Source organism: Capra hircus, chromosome 29 (genome assembly GCF_001704415.2).
Source record: "Capra hircus breed San Clemente chromosome 29, ASM170441v1, whole genome shotgun sequence".
Lineage (NCBI taxonomy): Eukaryota > Metazoa > Chordata > Mammalia > Artiodactyla > Bovidae > Capra > Capra hircus.
The window spans coordinates 50945803-50961835 of NC_030836.1; the positions used below are offsets into that span (position 1 = coordinate 50945803).

At 51.2% G+C, this 16033-nt stretch overlaps 1 long non-coding RNA gene across 1 annotated transcript in view; it reads right to left on the reverse strand.

Annotated features, from left to right (window-relative positions):
* LOC108634234 overlaps positions 1-14107 on the reverse strand; it is a 65271-nt gene extending 51164 nt beyond the window's left edge. Inside the window, exons 1-2 of the long non-coding RNA XR_001917498.1 lie at positions 14013-14107; positions 11670-11793 (exon numbers count right to left, since the gene is read on the reverse strand). This is a non-coding gene — a long non-coding RNA (uncharacterized LOC108634234). The remainder of the gene's footprint in view (positions 1-11669; positions 11794-14012) is intronic.

Genomic DNA, 16033 nt, shown 5'->3' on the forward strand with positions numbered 1-16033 from the left:
TATAGTTCCCTGTGCTATACAGTAGGCCCTTGTTGATTATCTATTTTAATAAAAAATATTTTTAAATACACAATAAAGATCAACAATACCAGAAACTGGTCTTTGCAAAGACTAAGAAATTCACCAACTCCTGGCAAAACTGACCAGGGAAACAGAAGGGCAGGAGCAGGAATATAAGCTAAGTGTCGCAGTGCATGGCCCTGGGGCAGGAAGCGGCAGCCCACTCCAGCATTCTCGCCTGGGAAGTCCCATGGACGGAGGAGGCTGGCGGGCTACAGTCCACGGGGTCGCAAAGAACTGGACACGACGGAGCAACTGAAAAGCAGCAGTGTGTATAAAGCAGGACCCAGAACAGCACATCGACAGACCCAGCAGTCATCCAACAGCAGACAAAAGCGCCTGCCAATAAATGAGAAAAGCTTGGACTTGTGACGACCTTGTCGTAAGAAGAGACAGACACCCAAGGATATCTCAGCCACAGAAACACGAGTGAGACGTCACCCTCCGGACGCTCACATGAGACGCACACCGCTTCACAAACAGGTTCTACCAAACGAGCAAGCGATGAGTAACTCCTCACGCAACCGACCTCTCCAGCCAGGAGAAGATGTGGGACACACCCACCCCCCCTGCCCCCGGGCTGGTGTGAGCCCGACACCAAAAGTGGGGCAGGGGTGTCTGGGAAAATGGAAACCACTCTTGTTTACGAACTAGGCATAAAAACTCCGTGAGCAGAACCAATCCAGTAATAACAGACTGTGAAAGCTGTAACCATGCGCAGGAATGCAAGGACTATTTACATTTTAAATCAATCCTAAAATTCACCATGCTAATCAAAGGAGAAAACTTCCAGCCACTACAACAGCTGCAGAAATATTCAACAAACTTCGGCATCCACTGAAGACAAACGGAAAATCACCGGACTAAAAGGAGCATCCCTTAATCTGTCAGAAATCTGCACCAAAACTCACAACCAGTGTTTCATATAACGGTGAAATGTTAGAAGCATTTCCTCGAATTGATGTGACGATTGGACATTGCAGCCTACGAGGAAGACCTTGGTATTGGAAAAAATAAGAAAATGAAACCCTGGCTTCAAAAAATGTCCAAAATTTAATTCCAGGTAGATTCCTAAAACTCTAATCTTGGGTTTCCCTGGTGGTTCAGACGGTAAAGAAGTCGCCTGCAACGCAGGAGACCTGTGTTCAATCCCTAGGTGGGGAATATCCCCTGGAGAGGGAATGGCAGCCCACTCCAGTATTCTTGCTGGGAAACTTTCATGGACAGAGGACCCTGCTGGGCTACCGTCCATGGATCCTCCAAGAGTCAGACCTGACTGAGCAACTAACACTTTCACTTTTTTCAATCCAACACTCACTGAGCTTTGGACAAGAAAAGTGCAATATTGTTTGAAATAGCGACAAAAAGAGACAAAATGTCCAATAACTGGTAAAAGGGGATAAGTCAGTGGAGGAGCCTGGCGGGCCACAGTCCATGAGGTTGCAGAGTCAGACACAACTGAGCGAATAACACTTCCACTTCCTTGTAACTTTAGCAGTGGATAAGCAGAGCCATGCGCATCACCTGTGCGGTTATCTATACCCTTTGTAGAGCTAAAAGACATCATTTTTAATCAACGAGTCTCAGGAATGGGCTGGACCTTTGGGGGTCTCCCTCAAGTCTGGACACAGATTCAACAAGGGGAACTGGATCCAATGAGTGACCAGTAACAGCTTATGATATATTGACCTTACTTCAGGGGCTGACATCCAGAGGAAAACAAGAAAAAAGTCCCAGACTTGGCACAAACAGGAACCAGGAAGGGAGCATGTGCCCAGCTCTCACCTGGCCTGCACAGGTATATAAAGGCTCCTGGCCCCCGAGGCCCCACACTGAGCCCCTTCTCTCTCTCCACCTGCTCCTCTGACCTACTCCACCCTCAACCCACCAGAACCATGGGCTGCTCTGGCTGCTCCGGGGGCTGCGGCTCCAGCTGTGGGGGCTGCGGCTCATGTGGAGGCTGTGGCTCCAGCTGCTGTGTGCCCGTCTGCTGCTGCAAGCCCGCGTGCAGCTGTGTGCCAGCCTGCTCCTACTCCAGCTGTGGCAAGGGGGGCTGCGGCTCGTGTGGGGGGTCTAAGGGGGGCTGCGGCTCCTGCGGGGGGTCTAAGGGGGGCTGCGGCTCATGTGGGGGCTGCGGCTCCAGCTGCTGTGTGCCCGTCTGCTGCTGTGTGCCAGCCTGCTCCTGCTCCAGCTGTGGCAAAGGGGGCTGCGGCTCCTGTGGCTGCTCCCAGTCCAGCTGCCATGTCCCCGTTTGCTGCCAGCGCAAGATTTAATTTTCGGTTTTGCAGGGATTCTTACCAGACCCAGCACCATCCCTGGTCAGGAGTCCTGGGCTCCAGTGAAGCCACCCATGCTCCTCCCTTTCCAAGCATGGACATTTTTTTGACCTCCGGTCAAATGCGATGGGAGTGTATGTCCAATGATGACTTCCAGAGCCTCATTCCCAGCGTCTGGAGACCACCCCAGCCACCTGCACCAGTGAACGGCCAGTGCCGAGCCCCGACCAGCGGCACCTGCTCCCGCGAGGACATCTGAGCAGACACGGGCTTCTCTCTGCCCTGCCACTCAGGTGTCTCCGTCCCGTAACCTAATGAAGCCACTCGTCCCAGAACCCGTCGCTGTTTGTGCTGTTTGTCTGCCTACGGCCCTCTGCTGGGGTGGGCAGGGTGTGTGTCAGAATTCCACCTGTGGCCACGCTCATCCCTGGACCTGTGGACAGCCCACCTGCCTGAGCTGCCCACAGCGTCCTCAGCCAATGTGATCCCCATCTCCCAAACGCCGTGTGTGTGTTTTCCACAGCCAGCCGGCTGAGCAGCCTTGAGCAAGTCACCTGTCCTCCCTGGACTTCAGTGTCCACACCTGTAAGATGGGCTGCTGACAGCACCTTCCTCGCAGGAAATGCTCCGTGAATGGTAAAGCAGCTGCATGAGGCGGGACTACGCTGTGCCGGCCGGCGCTGAGTTCCGCACGCACCCCGGGCTCAGTGCTGAGCTGACAAGTGCGTTGACTGAAGCAGCCAGACCAAAGCAAAGCCCCTCCTGTGTGGGTCTGGCACTGGGCACCTCCAGAATGCCCGCAGCAGCCCCAGTGTGCCCGATCCCTGATCGGGGGAAAACCAAAGCCACACCCTCCCTCCACTCAAGCCATCCCAGACCCGCTCACCCAGAGCCTCACGCTGTGAGTCATAAACACTGTCCTGCCCTCTTGCTGTCATCAAGGCTGATCTCCGAGCCACTTTGGGGGCAGACGGTTCATCCCACCTCCTACAGGGCAGCCACAAACCAGTGACGCCTTCCCTGTGTCCCCACTTACAGAGCTGTGCAGCCAGGACTGAGAGCCACAAAGGCTGATGCTGAGCCCACACTCCTACCCGCTGGAATGTGAAGGCTTGTAATGGTGCGTAAAAACAAAGAGAGCAAAGCTTCTGCTTCCAGAAGGGATGTAACACGTACAGAAGGCCCACAGTCCCATTTTGGCAACTGGAAAAGGCCAAGTTAATCGCAAAACCCGTAAGTCAAAAGACATCAGTAAGTTTTAGACAACCATCATGGAGAGCAGAATGGAAGTTCCTTCGAAAGCTGCAAATAGAGCTACCACATGACCCAGCAATCCCACCACGGCGCGTACGTTGTGAGAAAACCACAATTCAAAGAGACACACACCCGAGTCCTCACAGCAGCAATATTCACAAGAGCCACGACATGGAAGCCGCCGAAATGTCCACCAGCAGAGGACGGCACAGAAGCTGTGGGACATGCATGCTACGCTACGCCGCCTCAGTCGTGTCCATCTCTGTGACGACGGACTGCGGCCCACCAGGCTCCTCTGTCCACAGGATTCTCCAGGCAAGAACACTGGAGCGGGCTGCCATGCCCTCCTCCGGGGATCCTCCTGACCCAGGGATCCAACCCACATTTCTTACGGCTCCTGCAGGTGGGTTCTTTACCACTAGCGCCACCTGGGAAGCCCATGGTACACACATACAAGATTCCATTGCAGCACACATGTACAGTGGAATGTTATTCAGCCACAAAGGAAGACTGGAATCATGCCGTTCGCAGCGACATGGACGGACCCGCACATTATCAGACTGAGTACAGCAGCTCAGACAGAGAAAGACAAGCACACAGTATCACTTATGTGTAGGAGCCCCAAAATGATACAGATGCACTTATTTACAAAACAGGAACAGACTCACAGACTTTGAAAGCAAATGTATGGTTCAGTTCAGTTCAGTCGCTCAGTCATGTCCGACTGAATCACAGCACGCCAAGCCTCCCTGTCCATCATCAACTCCCGGAGTTCACTCAAACTCAACGTCCATCGAGTCGGTGATGCCATCCAGCCATCTCATCCTCTGTCGTCCCCTTCTCCTCCTGCCCCCAATCCCTCCCAGCATCAGAGTCTTTTCCAATGAGTCAACTCTTCGCATCAGGTGGCCAAAGTATTGGAGTTTCAGCTTTAGCATCAGTCCTTCCAAAGAACACCCAGGACTGATCTCCTTTAGAATGGACTGGTTGGAGCTCCTTGCAGTCCAAGGGACTCTCAAGAGTCTTCCCCAACACCACAGTTCAAAACCATCAATTCTTCAGCCCTCCTTTCTTCACAGTCCAACTCTCACATCCATACATGACCACAGGAAAAACCATAGCCTTGACTAGACGGACCTTTGTTGGCAAAGTAATGTCTCTGCTTTTCAATATGCTATCTAGGTTGGTCATAACTTTCCTTCCAAGGAGCAAGCGTCTTTTAATTTCATGGCTGCAGTCACCATCTACCGTGATTTTGGAGCCCCCGCAATAAAGTCTGACACTGTTTCCACTGTTTCCCCATCTATTTCCCATGAAGTGATGGAACCAGATGCCATGATTTTAGTTTTCTGAATGTTGAGCTTTAAGCCAACTTTTTCACTCTCCTCTTTCACTTTCATCAAGAGGCTTTTTAGTTCCTCTTCACTTTCTGCCATAAGGGTGGTATCATCTGCATATCTGAGGTTATTGATATTTCTCCCAGCAATCTTGATTCCAGCCTGTGCTTCTTCCAGCCCAGCGTTTCTCATGATGTACTCTGCATATAAGTTAAATGAGCAGGGTGACAATATACAGCCTTGACGTACTCCTTTTCCTATTTGGAACCAGTCTGTTGTTCCATGTCCAGTTCTAACTGTTGCTTCCTGACCTGCATACATGTTTCGTAAGAGGCAGGTCAGGTGGTCTGGTATTTCCATCTCTTTCAGAATTTTCTACAGTTTATTGTGATCCACACAGACAAAGGCTTTGGCATAGTCAATAAAGCAGAAATAGACGTTTTTCTGGAACTCTCTTGCTTTTTCCATGATCCAGTGGATGTTGGCAGTTTGATCTCTGGTTCCTCTGCCTTTTCTAAAACCAGCTTGAACATCTGAAGTTCACGGTTCACATATTGCTGAAGCCTGGCTTGGATAATTTTGAGCATTCCTTTACTCATGTGTGAGATGAGTACAATTGTGCAGTAGTTTGAGCATTCTTTGGCATTGCCTTTCTTTGGGATTGGAATGAAAACTGACCTTTTCCAGTCCTGTGGCCACTGCTGAGTTTTCCACATTTGCTGGCATATTGAGTGCAGCACTTTCACAGCATCATCTTTCAGGATTTGAAACAGCTCCACTGGAAATCCATCACCTCCACTAGCTTTGTTCGTAGTGATGCTTTCTAAGGCCCACTTGACTTCACATTCCAGGATGAATGTGATGAGTGATCACACCACCATGGTTATCTGGATCATGAAGCTCTTTTTTGTACAGTTCTTCCGTGTATTCTTGCCACCTCTTCTTAATATTTTCTGTTTCTGTTAGGTCCATACCATTTCTGTCCTTTATCGAGCCCATCTTTGCATGAAATGTCCCTTGGTATCTCTAATTTTCTTGAAGAGATCTCTAGTCTTTCCCATTCTGTTCTTTTCCTCTATTTCTTTGCATTGATCACTGAAGAAGGCTTTCTTATCTCTCCTTGCTATTCTTTGGAACTCTGCATTTAGATGCCTATATCTTTCCTTTTCTCCTTTGCTTTTTGCCTCTCTTCTTTTCACAGCTATTTGTAAGACCTCTCCAGACAGCCATTTTGCTTTTTTGCATTTCTTTTCCATGGGGATGGTCTTGATCCCTGTCTCCTGTACAATGTCAAGAACCTCAGTCCATAGTTCATCAGGCACTTTACCTATCAGATCTAGGCCCTTAAATCTATTTCTCACTTCCACTGTATAATCATAAGGGATTTGATTTAGGTCATACCTGAATGGTCTAGCGGTTTTCCCTACTTTCTTCAATTTAAGTCTGAATTTGGCAATAAGGAGTTCATGATCTGAGCCACAGTCAGCTCCCGGTCTTGTTTTTGTTGACTGTATAGAGCTTCTCCATCTTTGGCTGCAGAGAATATAATCAATCTGATTTCGGTGTTGACCATCTGGTGATGTCCATGTGTAGAGTCTTCTCCTGTGTTGTTGGAAGAGGGTGTTTGCTATGACCAGTGCATTTTCTTGGCAAAACTCTATTAGCCTTTGCCCTGCTTCATTCCGTATTCCAAGGCCAAATTTGCCTGTTACTCCAGGTGTTTCTTGACTTCCTACTTTTGCATTCCAGTCCCCTATAATGAAAAGGACATCTCTTTTGGGTGTTAGTTCTAAAAGGTCTTGTAGGTCTTCATAGAACCGTTCAACTTCAGATTCTTCAGTGTTACTGGTTGGGGCATAGGCTTGGATTACCGTGATATTGAATGGTTTGCCTTGGAAACGAACAGAGATCATTCTGTCGTTTTTGAGATTGCATCCAAGTACTGCAATTTGGACTCTTTTGTTGACCATGATGGCTACTCCATTTCTTCTGAGGGATTCCTGCCCGCAGTTGTAGATGTAATGGTCATCTGAGTTAAATCCACCCATTCCAGTCCATTTTAGTTCGCTGATTCCTAGAATGTCGACGTTCACTCTTGCCATCTCTTGTTTGACCACTTCCAATTTGCCTTGATTCATGGACCTAACAATCCAGGTTCCTATGCAATATTGCTCTTTACAGCATTGGACCTTGCTTCTATCACCAGTCACATCCACAACTGGGTATTCTTTTTGCTTTGGCTCCATCCCTTCATTTTTTCTGGAGTTATTTCTCCACTGATCTCCAGTAGCATATTGGCCACCTACTGACCTGGGGAGTTCCTCTTTCAGTATCCTATCATTTTGCCTTAATGTATGGTTACCAAAGGGAAAAGACTGGGGAAGGGATAAATTAGGAGTTGTGATTAACATCTATACACTGCTATATACAAAATAGGTAATTAACAAGTACTCGCTGCAAAGCGCAGGGAAGTCTGCTCAATACTCTGTAATGATCTATCCGGGAAAAGACTCTGAAAAAGAATGCATCCATGTATATGCATAACTGAATCACTTTGCTGTACAACTGAAATTAGCACAACACTGTAAATCAGCTATGGAGAAGGGAATGGCAGCCCACTCCGGTATTCTTGCCTGGAGAATTCCATGGACAGAGGAGCCTGGTGGGCTACAGTCCAAGGGGTCACAGAGAGTCGGACACGACTACCAACCAACACAAACACAAGTCAACTCTAATATAGAATAAAAACTAAAATACTTAAAAAGACATTAGTAAATCTTATGTGTTTTACCGCAATTTAGTCACTTATATTTTTAAGTGGGATGTATACACTAATATATATATGACATCAGAGAACTGTGGAAGCAATGAGGTCCAGATGAAATACATTCCAGAGAGGGAAAGCTCTTCTCAGATAAACCGAGCATCCGTAGCTGTGTCTTCCTTCAGGTGACTGGCCAGCTGTGGGTGAGGGCTGGTCATCGGCATAAACCAGAAGGAGGAACTAGACCAGGAAAGAGAAGCCAGCAGGGCTGGTGGCAGCTGAGACCTGGCACAGCCACGCGAATAAATATAAACGTGAAAAAGAAAAACAGAGAAAACAGCCAACGCAACAGGAGAAGCACACGGTATCTTTGAAGGAAGAACCACAGAAACGAGAGCTGACCTCTCACAGCAGTGATGGGGTCCGGAAGATAAGCGGTGACACTTCACAGAGCTGAGAGAAAGAAAACCTCCCGGCTTGGAGTGTTATACCTGATGAAAACATCCTCCAAAATCTAAGGGGAGTAGAGTTGTTTTCAGCTGAAAGATGATGTCACTGGAAGACCTACCACACAAGAAATACTGACGTCCTTCGGGCTGAAGAAAAACAACTCCATGTGAGAGTATGGAGGGTTGGGAATTGAGCAAAGGATAGTGGCAAGTGTAAACATGTTGGTAAGCACACACACACAAATACCTGTTTTAAACAATACAGTAACATCCTGTGAGACCTTTAACATCTGCAGAAATAAAATGTAGAGGATAAATGGAATTAAAGAGTTGTGAAGTTCTTTCCCTGTTCAGGAAGCCATGAGACTTCAAGAACGTAAAATTTAATCTCCAGAATAGTCATTAAAGCATAATACAGGAACATATAACTCAAAAGCTAACAGAAGAGATAAACTGAATTTTTAAAACTCGGTGAATCCAAAAGAAGGCAAGATAAAAGAATAAAGAAACAAAGAAGAGATGAATGAAATAGAAAATAAATCCAGTGATTAAACCCAGCAATGTCAGTAAGTCACGGTCAGTGCAAATGATCTAAGCGCTCCAAGAAAAGTCAAATGTCAGATTGGGAAATTCAAAGAATTTTCAACTGCATCCTGTTTACAAAAGACACACTTTCAATAATGGAACCCAGAAAGGTAGAAAGAAAAAAATGGGAAAAGGATATATCATGCAAACACTAATTTTACAGAAAGCTAGTGTAGCTATATTAATATCAGACAAGGTAGACTTTAAGACAAAACTCTTACGAGAAAGAACAAAGAACATTTCATGATGCTAAAAGAGTCAATGAGACCGAAAACGCAAACAATCCTAAATTTCTATCAACCGAATAACAGAGCTTCAAAATAGATAAAGAAATGTTGACAAAACTAAAAGAAGGAAAATACAAATCCACAACAGAACTGAGAATTTTCACTGTCATGGCAACATAGCTCAGTAACTGATGGAACAAGGAGATGAGTCAGTAGGGAGTTCAGTTCAGTTCAGTTCAGTTGCTCAGTCGTGTCCGACTCTTTGCAACCCCATGAATCGCAGCACGCCAAGCCTCCCTGTCCATCACCAACTCCTGGAGTTCACTCAAACTCACGGCCATCGAGTCGGTGATGCCATCAAGCCATCTCATCCTCTGTCATCCCCTTCTCCTCCTGCCCTCAATCCCTCCCAGCATCAGAGTCTTTTCCAATGAGTCAACTCTTCACATGAAGTGGCCAAAGTATTGGAGTTTCAGCTTCAGCATCAGTCCTTCCAATGAACACCCAGGACTGATCTCCTTTAGAATGGACTGGTTGGATCTCCTTGCAGTCCAAGGGACTCTCAAGAGTCTTCTCCAACACCACAGTTCAAAAGCATCAATTCTTCAGCCCTCCTTTCTTCACAGTCCAACTCTCACATCCATACATGACCACTGGAAAAACCATAGCCTTGACTAGACGGACCTTAGTTGGCAAAGTAATGTCTCTGCTTTTCAATATGCTATCTAGGTTGGTCATAACTTTCCTTCCAATGAGTAAGCGTCTTTTAATTTCATGGCTGCAGTCACCATCTGCAGTGATTTTGGAGCGCAAAAAAATAAAGTCTGACATTGTTTCCACTGTTTCCCCATCTATTTCCCATGAAGTGATGGGACCAGATGCCATGATCTTAGTTTTCATCAAGAGGCTTTTTAGTTCCTCTTCACTTTCTGCCATAAGGGTGGTGTCATCTGCATATCTGAGGTTATTGATATTTCTCCCGGCAATCTTGATTCCAGCTTGTGCTTCTTCCAGCCCAGTGTTTCTCATGATGTACTGGAGATCTGAATGTGATTAGCCAACTTGACTTCACTGACATATATTGAAATAATACAGAGTTTATGCTTTGCCAGAGAGACAGAGCGTGTGCTTTGATACATACTCAGTAAGAGAAAGATATCTGCCTTCAAATCCCCAAATGTTTGAAAACTAAGGCTTAGATTTCAAAATAACCCATAAGCCTAAGAAATCACAGTGGAAATCGGAAGATACTTTGGACTGCCTTATAATGTAAATATGAGAGTAAAACCCGCTGGATACAGCTTAAGCAGCGCTTAAAGAAAATCAACCCTGAATATTCACTGGAAGGACTGAGGCTGAAGCTCCAATACTTGGGCCACCTGATGTGAACAGCTGACTCATTGGGAAAGACCCTGATGCTGAGAAAGACTGAGGACAGGAGCAGGAGGCAGTGACAGAGGATGAGATGGTTGGATGGCATCACCGACTCAATGGACGTGGCTTTGACCAACTCTGGGAGACGGCGATGGCAGGGGAGCGTGGCGTGCTGCAGTCCATGGGGTTGCAGAGTTGGACATGACTTAGCGACTGAACAACAGAGAAAAATCTATAGGTCAAAACACATGTATCAGAAAAGGAGAGTAGGTGAAAGTCAGCTATCTAAACTTTCAAGAAACTGGAAAGAGGACTGAATCTGAAATAAGGTAGAAGAAAGAAAATAATGAAACAAATCAAATAAAAATAAATGTTAAAAGGGAGCACAGATCAATGAAATTGAAATCAGATGTAAAACAGAGAAAATTAAGATAGTCAAGTGTTTGCTCTTCATAAAGATTAACAAAATTTACAGACCACCAGCAATACTGATCCAAAAACAGAGGGAAAGATACATTACAAATCACAGAAATGAAAAGGTACATCACTACATACCCTGCACACAAGAAAAATACGACTAGGTCCAAGCGTAAATTACATGAACAATTTCAAATTTCAGATGAAATAAGCAACGTCCTGAAAAACGCAACTATATCCCACCTGAGATAATAAATAAAGCGTGAACAGTCCTATAGGTGTTAAAGAAATTGAATCTGTAACTGAAAACCTCTCCAGGAAGAAAGCAGAAGCCCAGTGTCTTCAAGAGTGAATATCTTCAGGGACTTCCCAGATGGTCGAGTGGCTATGACTCTGCACTTCCAATGCAGGGGGCCTGGGTTTGATCCCTAGGCAGGGAGCTAGATCGCACACACCACAGCTACAATCCGACACAGCCAAGTAAATAAAACATTTTTTAAAAAGAGTGAATACCTCCAGATACTTAAGACAGCATGCCAACTGTGGTAGACAGAGTAATGGACACCCAGACATGCTCACATTCTAATCCTCAGAATCTACGCAGCTAAAGAGTGTGTGTTTCTAACAGACTCCCCAGCGCCGCTGACACAGCTGGTCTGGATGACTACCCCACCTGGCGCTAGGAGATCCCTGCTGGAATATTCCTGGCGGCACTGCAATACTAGGGGAATGAGCAGCGGAAGAAATGTGTTCACCAGGGGAGACCTGCACCACAGCCGCGATGGAGGGACCAGGCTCGCCCGCATCAACAAAGATGCACGGAGGCAGTGGGGGGAGAAGGGAATCTGCAGGAAGGCGGCTGCGATGATTCCACACATGAATATTTTACAGCACAGATAACACCACGTGGTGTACATGGGACTTACACATGCAGCCAAATGAGAAAAGCAGAGCCAGGAAGACACTGGCCTTCTGGAGTGGCGCTGCCTCCGGACAGAGGGGTGGGAGAGGTTCAGGGAGCCCGCTGGGTCTGCACTGCGGTGTTACAACCTGAAGCGAAATGGGAGAAAAGGTTGACATGCTTGGGTCCCGCAGCTTAGGTGTTTGTTATACCATACTACAAAAATGTCATAACATACTAGGAAAGAAGATAGCCTGAAATGTGAATAATCTGAGATTAAAAGCAAATAGAAGGGGCTTCTCTGGTGGTCCAGGGCTTAGGAATCCCATGCCAATCAATGCCTGGTCCAGGAAGATTTCACATGCCCAAGAGCAACTGAGCCCCTGCGTGCAGCACACCCACTGGGCTTTCGAGATGCAACTACTGAGGCCGCAGCACCTAGAGTCCGCGCTCTGCAACAAGAGAAGCCGCCGCAGTAAGACGCCCGCACATTGCGACTGGAGAGCTGCCCCGGCTCGCTGCAACCAGAGAAAGGCCCAAGCAGCCACCCGAGAGCCAGCACGGCCAAAGAGAAACAGCGCGCAGCCGGAGGCCACGTCACTGCACGGCTTTTGATAGCCGAGATACGGAAAGGATCCCGCGCATGGAAAAGGAGAGTTGGTTGAAGCCTCCGCGCACACCCACAACACACAACTGCACCGTTACAACCGGGCGGCGGGAGCGCGGATGCGACGAGCTTCAAAAGTACTTTGTTGCGTGGAAAAAAAAAAAAGTCAGACACGAAAGAACGCACACCGCTTGCCCGCGCATGTACGAAATTCAAGAACAGCAGCACCGACGGGATGGGTCAGAAAGTGAGGGGAGACTGGGAAGGGTCGCCCCGGGGATTCTTAGGACTAGTTCCTGGCGGTCAGCGCAGCTGCCAAAAGCCGCTGTTGGAACACCCGAGATGGGCGTCGTACCTTGACTTAAAAAGGTTGTGGGAAACGTAACGCCGCGGGTACAGGTTTACTACGGGTCATCAGCTGAAACACTGACGGGTGAGCTCCGTTTCCTTTGGCGCCGAAGGCGGCTTTCAGGGCGGCCGGAAGGGGGAGCGCACGGGCCGCAGCGACCGCGCTCGCACCTGCCCGCCGCGGGCGCGGGGCCCTGGAGGGCGGGGGGCTGTGAGCGCGCCGGGCCGGACCGGCTCGACCCGCCCCCTAGGGGCCACGGCGCCTCCCGGGGCCCTCGCAGGACTCTGCTCCACCCTGGGGACCCCCAGGCGGCATCTGCACGTGCGGGCTGGCACGGCGGCGATCACCTGCCCTGCCCGACTTGGACATTGACCGCCTGGCACTGCCGCCCCATCCGAGGGCCAGCTGGGGAGCTGTAACCCACGCGAGGAGTCCCTTCAGCCCGCAGCCAGCTTCCCAAGCCGCTCCTGCCCCTTCGAAGCTGCGCGCCCGCCGAGATGCTGGCCGTCCCTCCCTGAGCCTGCGGGGTCTGGGGGCTTGAGCGGCAAGGGCCACCCACCAGGCAACGCACCTAGACCTCTGGCCCTCCGCGGGTGGTGCTTGAGGGGAGGGTGGTCTCGCTCCCAATTGCAGAGAACCAAGAATGCTGCTAAGCATCCTGGTGACCTTGGAGGTCGCTGTCTTCCCCAGAGTGGGTGCCGCCCTACCCAAATGCACCATCCTTGCAGAACCCCAGGTTTTACACGAGAAATGACTCCTTGGATGATAAAATAATCCTGAACTGGAAATTCCCCCGCGGTCCAGCGATTAAGATTATTGCCCTCACTGCCCAGGCCGTGGGTTCAGTACCTAGTGGCGTCAACTAAGATCCCTCAAGTAGCCAGGTGAGGCCAAAAAATAAAATAACCCTGGCCCAAACACACTCCCCCAGCCAGACACAGCCGGAGAAACTGCACACCACCGCCTCCCTCCCAGAGGGGGCACCAGGACACCACCCCTCCCCTCAGTTTACTGCCGCCTGCTCAAGGACAGAGCCAGGAGCTGCCCTTGCCACACGCAGGCGCAGACCACGCCTGGGCTGGGCAGAAGAGGAGCCACTTGGACGGTCCTCCCTTGCCCTCTCTACTGGGCTCATCCTGGATCTGACCTAGGGAGCAAGAGAGCGAGGAGTCCTCCCAGCCCAGCTGACAGTTCTCCTGTCCCCCACTCCTGAGGGTCCCAGGCCCCTTTGGGTTCTGTCCATGCTTCCCCAAGGGCCTCTGATATGGGCTCAGGCGACCTGGCCAGCTGGGGGGCTCAGCCTGAACCTTCCTACCCTCTCCCAGGAGCAAGCCTCCCCCACTTTTCAGACATGGAATGAGCCCAAATGCAACAAGCTCCCCGCCACACCCTACGCTCCTTCCGGACCTGACCTGGCCGTGCAACTGGGCTGGGCACCTCGCTGAGTTCAGGGTCCACCTCCAGCCAGGGCTTCTCTGCTCAGCAACACCTTACTCCTTCGGTTCCACCTCGGGCAGGGAAAGAGGAAGGACCTCAACCCAGCCCCAGCCCCAAATAGCCCTGGAGTTAGCCAGTGCTTCCTTCCGGGACAGCCCCACCCCACCCCCACTCCACCCCCACCCCCACCCCAAGATGTTTGTTATCCTAAGTGCTGGCTCAGAGCCAAGAACACACTCTCCTCCACACACACACACACACACACACACACCCAAATACTCACACCTGAGTGCTCAGGCTAGCAAGGGAGAGGCCCCAAGCACTTACTAAGCAACTACTGTGGACGAAGCTCTGAGGCCAGAGGTCAGGAAAATTGAAAGTGGGAAAGAGAGGGCCCAGCCGAGGCCCTAGCCATCACGACCTTCCCCAGCTGCACTCGCAGCTCTAGGGTCCCGAGTGCCCACCTGTCCCAGAAGAGTATAGAAAGCAGTCTCCTGCAAGGATTTTTGTGACCCTTCATTCAAACAGCCGCGGCTGAGGGGCCCTCTCAGATCACCCCCTCCAGGCGAAAGAGCTGTGCTCTGGGGGGGGGGGGGGCGAAGCCTCTCAGAGCCCTGAGATGCCCCCACGGGCCAGAGGAGGCCCCGCCCTCACTCTCCACTGGGCAGCCGTGGGGACGGGGGTTAAGGAATGTTTGAGTCGTCTGGTCACAACATCCCCCCCCAAAATTATCACTTTCAAAAGCTCCCAGGGCTCCTTGGCCCCCTGGGCAGAAGCCTTTCTCCCCTTCCTCAGAGCGAGGCCCCCAGGGCCTGGCACAAGTGCTCAGTACACACCTGGCGCAACACAGATGCCCGAAACATGCCCCCCTTCCCCCCGCCCCCCCCCCCCCGCCCCGCGGCTGCCCCGAGCCGGCGGAAGGACGGGGTCATCGCAGCCTGCGGTGGTCCTTGCGCCTCCGCGGCCTCCAGTCGCTGTCTGTCCATCCTGGAATGGCCTCCCGGACGCTCCCCTCCCCGCCCCGGGGTGTTTCCGCCAGACACCGCCCGAGGTGTAATTACCTATGTTTGCTCCCGCTCTGGACAACTAGCGTCCAAGCGGCCGAGAGCTTGTGTTCCAACAGCGGTCTGCTGGGGCGGACCCTCAACTACCTTTACCGGGCTGGGGGCACCCTGCGAGGGCGGGTCCCGAGAGCACCGCTTAAGGTGGACTTCTAATTGGAAGTGACAAAGGCTGGAGGTCATCGGTGGGGCTGGGGGTACAGTGCTGCCCAGGGGGCCGCCACGTCCCACCAGAGTTCAGATGTGTGACCAGAGGCACACCTTCTCGCCTCTGAGCTTCCCACTCCACCCCCTACCCCGTAAAATGCAGACCCAGGCTCCCACCGCCAGGGCTCGTGGAGAGGGGACGCGCGGATGCCTAAGGTAAAGCGCCGCCTGGGCCGGGCTCGCGGGGTGCGCTCGTGCCCGCCCCGGGCTAGAGAAGCTGCTGCCCGCGGCAGGCCCCCGCACGAACAAAGACTGCCGGGGGTGGGGTGGGGTGGGGGGCAGCTCCTGCCAGGGCGGTGGAGAGAGGAAGCTCGCGCTCGGGACCCGGACGACTGGACCCTCCGCGGGTGTAAGATGAGACTGGGGGGTCTCCAGGTGGGGCGGAGCGCTGGGGCCCGGAGGGCTTCCTGGAGGTGGGGTTCCAGGCGCGGGATCGGAGGCCGCGCGGCCCCTTTAAGAGCCGGGGCCCGGGCGAGAGGGGAGGGCAGAGGGCGCCGGGCGACCGCGCAGAGCCCGGCCCCCGCCCCCCACGGCCGCCGCCTCTAATCTGCACCCGGAGCCGGGGCGCTGGCTGACGTCACCTGCCCCCGAGCCGCGTGCGCTGATTGGCTGCAGGTGACGTCAGGGGCTTTTTTCGCTCGGCATGACCTCATCCCCACCGGCGGCCCCGCCCTCCGCCCCGGGCCTGTCACTCGCGGCCGAGCGCGGCGGCCAAGCCGGCTCCGCGG